At 35.2% G+C, this 12,500-nt stretch overlaps 1 protein-coding gene and 1 long non-coding RNA gene across 6 annotated transcripts in view; both read right to left on the reverse strand.

Annotated features, from left to right (window-relative positions):
- The window catches only part of LOC136838473 (uncharacterized), a 606,774-nt gene that overhangs the window by 133,882 nt on the left and 460,392 nt on the right, over nt 1–12,500 (reverse strand). The gene's annotated exons all lie outside the window — the stretch shown is intronic.
- LOC136838973 (uncharacterized) overlaps nt 8,295–12,500 on the reverse strand; it is an 89,647-nt gene continuing 85,441 nt past the window's right edge. The window contains exon 3 of the long non-coding RNA XR_010853164.1: nt 8,295–8,355. This is a non-coding gene — a long non-coding RNA (uncharacterized lncRNA). The remainder of the gene's footprint in view (nt 8,356–12,500) is intronic.

A 12,500-nucleotide genomic window follows, 5' to 3' on the forward strand; every position in this document is an offset into this window, starting at 1 on the left:
CTTTCTTCCATCTTACTCTCCACCCTCTCCTAACACCTGATTCCTAGGGCAACTGACAGGTTTTCCTCCCGTTTCACCTTTCAAACCTTTTACTGTCAATTTCCATTTCAGCGCTGAATCACCTCATTGGGCCCAGTGCTTGGCCTTAGGCCTAAATTCTATATTCAATCTACATTGAATCAGAAAGACAGTCACGCGCAAAAAAAAAAATTAAAACAACTTCAAAGTTATCAACAATTTTGTACACATTCATAAAAATTTTTTAAAAAATTAAAAAAGGTATCGAAACTAGATCTCAAATCCCCCCGATCACACGACCAGATGCTGCTCCTCGTGATGAGAGAGAGAGAGAGAGAGAGAGAGAGAGAGAGAGAGAGAGAGAGAGAGAGAGAGAGAGAGAGAGAGAGAGAGAGAAACTCCTTGAACATCGCAGTTCAGCTAAAGCATTCCCGGAGAGGAAACTCATTCCTCCTTGTTATTTTTGGACATAGAAGCGGCTGGTTGTTTTTTTTTTTTTTTCGAGGTCAACTTTGCGGATTTCCAGTAATAAAGGCGTCTAGAGGTGGGCGGTGGTCAGTGGCCTTAGCTTGCCTGCATACACCAACCAACCTGTTTTTTTTTTTTTTTTTTAGCCGGTCCCTTGCAGATACAGTAAGGGGAAAAAAAAGTTTAGGAAGGCATGTCTTGCATGCGTCTGTGCATTAAAGAGAACTTCAATGCGCATCACAGTAACACCTACAGCAATTTTTATATTTACTGACCCACGCATATCTACTTTACTAAAATATTAATATCCTCATTTTAAAAGGTTTCTTTATTGTTAAAAAAAATTTCTCCCACGCCTTAACCTCACATCACAAAGGTACCGAAATGGTAATAAAAAACAGGTTGAGTTAAAGAATAAAAGGTGAGAAAGCCATATTTAAATGGCTTTCTCACTTTCTATTCTTTGACATAACTAATTGTTTTAACTAACACACATATTTACCTGTACACACACACACACACACACATATATATATATATATATATATATATATATATATAATTTCAATACATATAGGGTTTTAATTTGTAGACAGATAATTGTGTAACAGCAATTACAGAGAGAGAGAGAGAGAGAGAGAGAGAGAGAGCGTATTCACCCCAACAACTGATACAAGTATACAAAAGGATCTGTAGAGAGAGAGAGAGAGAGAGAGAGAGAGAGAGAGAGAGAGAGAGAGAGAGAGAGAGAACTGAAGCAGGGCAACTGACCTCCGACATGATTTGCAAGGGATGCAGCAGCAGCAGCAGCTGCAGCAGCGGCTGCAGTGCATTCGTTCGTGCAAACGTTTTCGTACTTTTCTGATCTTCAATTGAGAGACGTCGGAATGAAAATGTCAAACCGTACTACTGACGAAACCACCTTCACCGACCTCTCCTACTCCAGACGCCCCACAACCACACCCTTCTTATGCATTTCTCCTCCCACGCCCCACGCTCTAGAGAGAGAGAGAGAGAGAGAGAGAGAGAGAGAGAGAGAGAGAGCATTCACTGCAACTAATGATACAAGTTTAGAAAAGGATCTGCAGAGAGAGAGAGAGAGAGAGAGAGAGAGAGAGAGAGAGAGAGAGAGAGAGAGAGAGAGAGAGAGAGAGAGAGCATTCACCGCAACTAATGATACAAGTTTAGAAAAGGATCTGTAGAGAGAGAGAGAGAGAGAGAGAGAGAGAGAGAGAGAGAGAGAGAGAGAGAGAGAGAGAGAGAGAGAGAGAGAGAGAGAGAGCTAATGAACTACAAGTATAGAAAAGGATCCGTAGAGAGAGAGAGAGAGAGAGAGAGAGAGAGAGAGAGAGAGAGAGAGAGAGAGAGAGCGTATACCATAACTAATGATACAAGTTTAGAAAAGGATCGAGATCGAGAGAGAGGGCGTATTTGCGAACTAATGATACAAGTATAGAAAAGGATCTGAGAGAGAGAGAGAGAGAGAGAGAGAGAGAGAGAGAGAGAGAGAGAGAGGATCTGTAAACACAGTACAATACTTTCATCTCCTCTTTCATATCACACTGATAAATACACTACCGATAATATCCCATGAACACCAATGATAACAACACGTACCGTCAATGTAACGAAGGTTTATTATGCGCGTACCAATAAACTTCTCCGTTGACCTCGACCTATTACAGTTTCTCACAATTCTAAAGGGTGACCGATAATGTGAAGGTTAAGGCCTCTCTGCGTGGAAAGTGTATCTTTTATTCTTTTATTTACTTTTGAGATTTTATGTACCCGAATCAACAACGATGCCGTATGATCTTAGATTAGAAAGTTCGAAATTTCTTTGTTATCTTCAGCAGCACGATCAAATTCCTCCCGAACTCCGCTGATTTTAAAATGAATTTGATTAACAAAAGGTTGAACGGATTTGAATATAGAATCTAGGCCAAAGGCCAAGCACTGGGACCTATGAGGTCATTCAGCGCTGAAACGGAAATTGACAGTGAAAGGTTTTAAAGGTGTAACATAAGGAAAACCTCGCAGTTGCACTATGAATCAATTGATAGGAGAGGGTGGAAAGTAAGTTGGAATAAAGAGAATATGAAAGGAGGTACAGTAAAAGGAACGAAAGGGGTTGCAGCTAGGGGCCGAAGGCACGGTGCAAAGAACCTTTAAGTAATGCCTACAGTGCACCGCATGAGGTACACTGACGGCACTACCCCACTACGGGATATTAACAAAAGGAAACCAGGTGTTTCCCTACTTTCTAGAAAGGAAGCTATTTAACAGCATTAACCACTAGATATGAATAAACACGAAACAGTGCTTAAAATGAAATGCATCTTGCAACAAATAAATAAATACATAGATATATACACAAGTAACAAGTAAATAAATAAATATCAAAACCAGAAGTCTTCCAACAGACAACAAAGACTTCGTAAGCTCGCGGAAAAAAATGACCAAAACAGGATTAGAAAACTAGTATCAAGGAGTTGGACATCGGGAACTGATTTCCACAAAGCTCCCACGGAAGTCTTTCAAACAACTTCCTTAATAAGGACGCCAGAATTCACCTGAAAGTCGGATTAGATCTCCCGATTCAGGCCCCAGAAAAAGCGCATCGAAGTCACAGGGAAAATCGTATTTTTCAAGCAAGACATTTAATACACGCCATACCTACATTACTCGCCGTAAATCAGCTTGCTCGCTTGCAACCACTGGGGAGATGTGTCATGTGACTAATAGGTCATAAACCTGTCAGGTCAGAGGAAGAATCGCCTCCCCCCGCAACTCTTCTCCCCCCGAAAAGCAAAAAGCTGTGAGAAATTACTTCCGCCGTTAAGGAGCCATAATATCACACGTCTTCTGAAGCGGTTTCCCGGATGTTGTGCTTCTCCTGGGAAGTCAAACTGGTTTTGCGCACTTGTTTCTGTTTATGATACCCTGGAATAAAACGCGCGCGCGAGCGTACATACTACATTATATATATATATATATATATATATATATATATATATATATATATATATAGATAGATAGATAGATAGATAGATATATATATATATATATATATATATATATATATATATATATATATATATATATATATACACATTATATATATATATGAGCTTTTCAGTCGAGAAACATGCAAAGTGCCATTTTAAGATATAATAAATTAAATTAAAAATACTTTGACCCAGGATGGCGCTTGGCATGTTTCTCGACTGATAGCTCATATATATATATATATATATATATATATATATATATATATATATATATATATATATATATATATATATATATATATATATCCACACGATAGGTAACATTCTACCTGCAAAAGTAAGTATATAGTTTTTAGACCACTTGATTTTCTCAGACCACTGAGCTGCATTTAACAGCTCTCCTACCCGGTTGCTCTGATGCGTAAAGCGACGTCAAAAATATTCAGTGCTGATGAATAACACCTTTTCTCTAAAAAATGCATTTGAAATACTTTGGGCAACTTTCTCTTCCATCAGTTTTCTCCTTTCACATGAGGGCATTTGCTTCTGTGTGAACCTTGTAGGCAAATTAAAACCTTTTTACTTTGCTTTATTATGATGTATTGGCTAGAATTATTAATAATACTCTATAATAATAAAATCCGAGTGGATCTGATCTCGTTTGTCCTCCCCCGGGTGACAGTAGGGGAGATATGACACAGCCACCCACCCCCTGCAAACCAGTTTGTTCGGCTCGGTTGGCGGCGCGGTAGGTAGGGGATCGGGAGGGTAGGGGGAGACAGCAGCGTCGAGTTCCAGCATGCGTAGCGCGCGCCAAAAAAAAGCTTGTGATAATAATAATAATAATAATAATAATAATAATAATAATAATAATAATAATTCCTCTGTTTGGATCAGCCGTCTCCGCGTTGCCCCATTAAGTGACCTGTTCCCTTCAGAGGCCAGCTTTGGAATTTTCTCCACTATCTGCCGTTTTCCCAGACGACCAACCTTTTCCTTCTTTCGGGAGGGGATAATATCTCGCCTTTTTTTCTACAGAGTCAGGCAAAGCCGTTTGATCAGCCACCCCAACCCTCCAACACCCCCACCCCTTTCTACGTTATTTCCTTCACATCAGGGCTGGTCTAAGGGCACCAGCAAGGTCCTATAGGTAGCCATCCCGTCGGCCTCCAGATAAACACCGATGGTCTATACAGATAACATTTAAGAACAGATAACATTTAACAGGCCAGTAATAATAACAATCATTCTGGTATAACGATAACCAATCTGAAAGATAAATCTTTTAACAATGAAAACGAATGGATATCTTCTCAGCATCGTAAAATCCGCAAAAATCGTCGATACATCGGACCGAGAGAGAGAGAGAGAGAGAGAGAGAGAGAGAGAGAGAGAGAGAGAGAGAGAGAGAGAGAGAGGATTTCCATTCTACTAGTTCAAAATTTTAATCGTTCAGAAAGGGCTATACAAATTCAATGCTAATAGAGAGAGAGAGAGAGAGAGAGAGAGAGAGAGAGAGAGAGAGAGAGAGAGAGGTTTTCACTCTACTAGTTCAAACTTTTTAATCGTCCAGAAAGAAGCTACACAAATTCAATGCTAAAATGAGAGAGAGAGAGAGAGAGAGAGAGAGAGAGAGAGAGAGAGAGAGAGAGAGAGAGAGAGAGAGAGAGAGAGAAGGTTTTTCATTCTACTAGTTCAAACTCTTAATCGTTCAGAAAGAAGCTATACAAATCCAGTGCTAATATGAGAGAGAGAGAGAGAGAGAGAGAGAGAAGGTTTTCATTCTACTAGTTCAAACTCTTAATCGTTCAGAAAGGCTATACAAAATCCAGTGCTAATATGAGAGAGAGAGAGAGAGAGAGAGAGAGAGAGAGAGAGAGAGAGAGAGAGAGAGAGAGAGAGAGAGAGAGAGAGAGGAAGGTTTTTCATTCTACTAGTTCAAACTTTTAATCATTCAGAAAGAAGCTATACAAATCCAGTGCTAATATGAGAGAGAGAGAGAGAGAGAGAGAGAGAGAGAGAGAGAGAGAGAGAGAGAGAGAGAGAGAGAAAGAGAGGATTGATTTTCATTCTACTAGTTCAAACTTTTCAATCATTCAGAAAGAAGCTACACAAATTCAATGGTAATACTCCCGTAAGGGAGAGAATGATTACATCAGCATCATGCACTAATGAACACCATTGTTTCGCCCAAGATATCATTATACAATCATCAAGTCAACACGAGGAACATAATCAAACATTAATAATCATCATCATGACACTCAATACCTTAATATACCTCTGTAACAGACGGCGGTGCAAAGCCAGCAATACAATTATAATATCAAATTCGAATATATTAATACATCTATGGAATTAAATCTGAGACGATGATCAATCGACGATTAATTAGTTCGTTCCGTGATGATTATAATCTGAATGTTCATTACGGTTTCATAATGTATAACTTTGTTAAGTTTCAAAGGGGTAATTAAAGGTATTTATTCCTTTCATAAGTCTTCTCAAGACTGGATAAAATTTCGAGGGGGGAATGAAAGCATATCAAACCAGAAAATTATATTCTATGAATATTTCTTCATACCAATTAGAAAGCTGAAATTCTGCGAAAGCATCATTAGGGTAATTCTTATTTTCCATCTTCTCATTATTTTACATTTTCACAAAATGAACAATAAACAAGACAAAAATAGAAATATAAAGCGGTGTGACCTAACCATGTACAATGAAACTGACCTTTGACCCGACACAATAATGGACAAATCCATCAAAATTTCACTGTCAAATTGATCAAGATTTAAAGCAGCGACAGCGGTGGAATGTACCTAAAGGTGAAGCCTTAAAATTCATGTGAATTCAAGTAAGGCACTGAAATACATGCGGTGGTGAGGTTCTGGAATATAATACAGTTAGCTATTCCAAATACACTGGCCCGATTGATAAGATTCAATACATATGATAAAAGTATAAGATTCAAGTACATATATTAAAAGGGTGAGATTAAATACATATAATAAAATGGTAGGATTAAATATATATATATATATATATATATATATATATATATATATATATATATATATATATATATATATATATATATATATATATATATATATATATATATATAAAAATAATAAAAAATAATAAGGTAAGATTAAATGTCAATACTAAAAGGGTAAGATTAGATACATATACTAAAAGGAAAAGGATAAATGCAGATGCTAAAAGGGTAAGATTAAATGCATGCACTGAAAATTAAGAAAAAAAACATCTACTAAATAGTAAGATTAAACGCATATACTGAAGGGTAAGACTACATATACACATTAAAAGCGGTACAACGCTGGCGAAAGTAGTTACCATCTCAAAAAAAAAAAGGACAGAACAGAAAAATAATAAATCACAGGAAAATACGATAATAAACGCAAGAATTTAAATATATACCCCCAAAAACCAGCCCAGCCAACGAAAACTACTCTAAATATATCAGACCCTTACTGGAGGAGGCTCGTCTCCAAATCAAGAGTCTCTCATCTTCTTGGACTCAATAGACACTCGAGTCGATCCCAATCGATAATGAGGACTACAGCGACCTGACAAGGAGAGGTCGTTAAGATCTACGGGTAAATATCCGTGGTGTTGTCGCAGGTCATGTTGTGGTGGGTATGAATTTATGGCGCTGGCAAGATTGACAACATGCATGTGTAATGGAGAATCTTTTTGGAATAACGGAGTATCATGTGAAGTCCCAATTGTTAAGCACACTGATTAAATCGCAAATAACAGTTTTATATATATATATGTATGTATATATATATATATATATATATATATATATATATATATATATGTATGTATATACACAGACAGACAGATAGATATGTAATATATATGTACATATATGTATGTATATATATATATATATATATATATATATATATATATATATATATATATATATAATATAACATATACACATACAGACACACATACATACATACACTTACACACAAACACTCATACTCGAGGTGCAAGCTATAATACTATATTATCATACATTTACAAACAAAATGGTCATAAGTATTGTCAGCTAAGTGCTACATATTAAACCATATAATCCTGTAATGAAGTAATCCAAACTTCCTTAGAAAAAGAAATATACAAAAAGCTTTGTGCAACAATCACACAGAGAGAGAGAGAGAGAGAGAGAGAGAGAGAGAGAGAAACAAAAATGAACGTAAACGAAGAGAATATCTTAGTTCAACGTGGGATTAAGTACTAAAAATTTTGCATCCAAATGGTGCCCATAAAAACGGCCAAATGGGAAATGTTCAGGAAACGGACATTAGCAGTTATTATCTGGGAGAGCGAGCGCGAGCGCGAAGTCTCCGGAAAAGGTGCGACATAAGTTTTTGTAGTTAAGAAGCAAAATATTTAATCTGAACACATGTGAGTTCATTTCCAGATATATATATATATATATATTTATATAACATATGTGATATTCATTTCATATATAAATAAATATATATATATATATATATATATATATATATATATATATATATATATATATATATATATATATATATATATATATATATATATATATATATGTATATATAAATAATATATATAAATATGTATTATATAATATAATATATATATATATATATATATATATATATATATATATATATATATATATATATATATATATATATATAACATATATAAGAATTTAGTACTGTACATACCAACACGCGTGTTAATAAACCAAACCGATTATACTTGCTTACAGAACTTAATCTCCTTTCCTCTCCCTTCGTAGGTTACCCCTGCACCGTCGCCTTACCTGGAAGGAAGAGAAAGCGACAATTAGCAGCTGGTAAAAAAAAAAAAAAAAAAAAAAAAAAAAAAGAAGCATGATCAATCAAACACTTCGTAAAAGGAAAAATACATAAATACATATTTTCGGTTAAAAGGGATATCAAAATCATCAAATTATATATACCTTACTGAGGATATGCATGATATCAAAACACCACACACATACAAACAAACATTCACAACATATATTAATTGTGGGAGAATACTGTCGTCGAACAAGATAGGCTACATCAAACAGCATATTTTATAAAGTCTTTTTGTCCTTCCGCTTCAACAGGAAGAATAACATTAAGAGATCAGAGATAACAGTTAATCAGAAATGAACGATAGAAGGATAGTGTACATAATATATACAATATACACATACATTAGGATGATAAAATGCTGCAAGCTATAGGATATACTATTGCATACAGAAACGCGTTCAATGGGTACACAACAAAGCATTTTCAGGAACAGAATAATTAAATGATCACAGCATTAAGTAATCAGAGTATCATCACAGAATTACTGTATAACAATGATGATGCTGAGTATATCTTCTTCAACAATAAATAATAAAGACACAAAAGCATTGCCGATATTCAGATGCTTCACTCACAGATGCAGTTATAATAAACCAATTTAGATTTTAGGTTTAGATTTAGATATCAGGCTCAATAGATGCAGAAAAAACATTATACAGGATGCATTATAGTGAATCCTTCTCTGTGATGACCACTCGTGTGTACGTTTCGGTAACCTATAACCCACATGCGCGAGCGAGCATACACACACACACACACACACACATCTATATAAAACGTATAGCTTCATACTTAGCACATCCATATAGGTCTACTCCTTTCATGCAATTACATCTTACAGTAAATAAATATAAGAAACATAAATGCAATGTCTTAGGAAATAAAAAAAAAAAACAGTTTTAAACAATGCTAGCACTCACACACCTTTGGTTTTAAAGAGGTAATCGGTATTAAGTTCCCAAATAAGTATCTACTGAACATTTAAATGCGCATTTAAATTTTTTTTCTTTTTTTAAGTTCTTCTGCTTCAGCTTGAACCATCGGGTGGTGGCATGTACCAATCACTCTTGAGCCTAAGCATAATATTCTGGTGAAGAAATATCTCAAGTTACGTCTGCCTTCAAAAGAAGTTGTTGCTCAAAAGAAGTTGTTGCACATGTTTAATCTGTTTCCTCATTTGGCTGTGTTACGTTGCTTCTTGTAGATAATTTCCAGATGTTAGTCCCCACTAATAGTGTAAAGAAAAGGGCTATCTGCATAATTAACGTCAAAAGAAATCCAGGCTGATTTTGCATACTATATTTTCACATAATTGCAAATAATATTTAACATTTATGGCTGCAAATTTAAGATACAAAGATTTATGGTTTCTGAATGCCCATGCAATTAGTTTTTTTTTGTTTTTGTTAAAAAAAAAACTCACATGTTCCAAGAACTTCAAAGCTGTTCAATTCAACATGCAAAGGACAACTGGATACCAACTTCTAAGATGACGAAAATATTTTCAGCTAAAAATCAAGATCGTGAGTAACAGAAAAGGGTCTTTGAATACATCATATTATAACAATCATAACGTAATAACAGTAATGACAATGAGAGAGAGAGAGAGAGAAGAGAGAGAGAGAGAGAGAGAGAGAGAGAGAGAATTTGTTTAATATAACGTTTGGTACAGCTGAAATTTGTTTAAAAAATTTTTCTCTAATTCATTCTCTCTCTCTCTCTCTCTCTCTCTCTCTCTCTCTCTCTCTCTCTCTCTCTCTCTCTCTCAAGAAAATATAATAATCCTGGAACCCAAGATAACCTCCAAGACTCGTTCATCAATAGCGCATCCATTTTTCTTGGACGAGATGCCCATCACCATTTGCATTATACCCTGCTTCGCATAATCTATAATGCGCTGAGGAATAATAAATCCAAACGTGAGGAATGAGTATCCATTTGAACAACTCCAACCACGGTGTTCCCCATTAAAGGCTTCTTGCTGGTTTACAATGATGTTCGCTTAAGCAGATGCATTTCATTTTTAGTTTTCTGTAAAAGAAAACAACTGTGCCGGCTTTGTCTGTCCGTCCGCACTTTATTCTATCCGCTCTCACATCTTAAAAACTACTGACGCTAGAAGGCTGCAAATTGGTATGTTGATCATCCACCCTCCAATCATCAAACATGCCAAATTGCAGCCCTCTAGCCTCAGTAGTTTTTATTTTATTTACGGTTAAAGTTAAATTCCAAGAATATGAAAAAATAAAAACCAGTGGAATAATGACGTGAAATATATTACAGATAAAAGTGGTTTATGTTTACGTGAAACAGATAACGATTCAAATCATAACTACTGCTTTTCATAACGCCCGTTTATCCTGATAAAGCTCTTCAAAGATATATATTTAAAAGATATAGTGCACTGTCTTCCCCATCACCATTAGCCAGTATTGTGACAACAATTATATAAATAATATCATTAGGAGCATTGGAAAACAATGGAGCATATTGTAATCTTATCTGATGTACCGTTGCCATTACCGACAATTAACTTGAGGGCAGTAATACTAGTAATTATTATCGGTATGAAAATGAAAAACAGGCTTTCAGAATATATTTGACTTCAAAGGTAAGATGACTTTACCGAAATCATTATCATCAACAATGACTAAACAGACAATGACACAAGCAATGATACTATTAGTGATTACCTAGATAATCATAAATGCGAAGCTTGAAGTTGGAAAATAAAGAAACTTCCCTTTACCAGACCAAAAATAAATAAAAAATAAAAACAACAACTGCAGAGTCCATTATCCACATTCGGTCAAAATTAAACGTATGAACGCGTAGCATACAAATGTGCAAACATATTTACTTACACGGTCAACTAACAATTATTTCATCAAAAGTCGTATGAACAAGTTTACGAAGGACAATCGGGGTCAAACGATAAACCTTTGTCACGGAATGTCAAGAGGCAGTGGGTCACCCAGTTTAATATCTTCGAAAGTTTTTTTTTTTTTGTTTGTTATTAAAGATCACAGGTAAAATTTCATGTCCGCCCCCCCCCCCACTCTCTCTCTCTCTCTTACACACACACACACACACACACAGATATAATTATATATAAAATACAAGTACACATATGTTTTTATGTATGTGTGTATGTATGTATGCACACACATATACATATACATATATATGCCCATATATACATACACACACACAGAAACTCAAATATCACGAAAGACCAGTGGGAGAGTGCAAAGTCACGTGCAAACCTTTTGAAAAGACTGAGAGATGAAAAGGATAAATGGTATTCAAATACCGGCTAAGGTCACACAGCAGGTACAGCCTGCCTAAATCAACAGGGATAACAAAGGTTGGGTGGTCCGGGTCCACACAGGTCGCATGAAAGGATTTCGCCGAGTCAACACGAGTCTGCAGGAAGGAAGAGTGTGGCCAGGTCAAACGGAATCACATTATGGGATAAATAAAAAAAAAAATTTATATAAATTTTATATATTTGTGTTTCTTTTATTTCGTTCTTATTTCCTGATAACTGACCTCTTTCTATGTTTCCTACTATCTTCTGCTATTTCCTTCAAAAAAATTTGTTTACATTTTTTATCTATTAATTTATTCATTTATTAATGCATTTTTTTCCTGATAACCAATCGTTTCTACCTGCATTTCCTATTACCTTCTGCAACTTCTTTCAAATTCATTTATAATGTATTACTTTTCCTGATAACCAATCGTTTCTGCCTGCATTTCCTATTACCTTCTGCAACTTCTTTCAAATGCACACCATATTCTTTGGAACATGAATTTCGAGTCATTGGTCCCTGTTGGCCTGCTCCACATGAACATGGTCCATCTTCGAATAATAATAATAATAATAATAATAATAATAAATAATAATAATAATAATAATAATAATAATAATAATAATAATGAAAACGAATTATAAAGAAAAGAGAAAAGATCCTGTGTAAGATAAATTCACAAAATACAGCCCTGCCTGAAAGAGGGTCTGCTCCCTTCAAATAATAATAATAATAATAATAATAATAATAATAATAATAATAATAATAAT

This window comes from Macrobrachium rosenbergii, chromosome 5, assembly GCF_040412425.1.
Source record: "Macrobrachium rosenbergii isolate ZJJX-2024 chromosome 5, ASM4041242v1, whole genome shotgun sequence".
Classification (NCBI taxonomy): Eukaryota; Metazoa; Arthropoda; class Malacostraca; order Decapoda; family Palaemonidae; genus Macrobrachium; species Macrobrachium rosenbergii.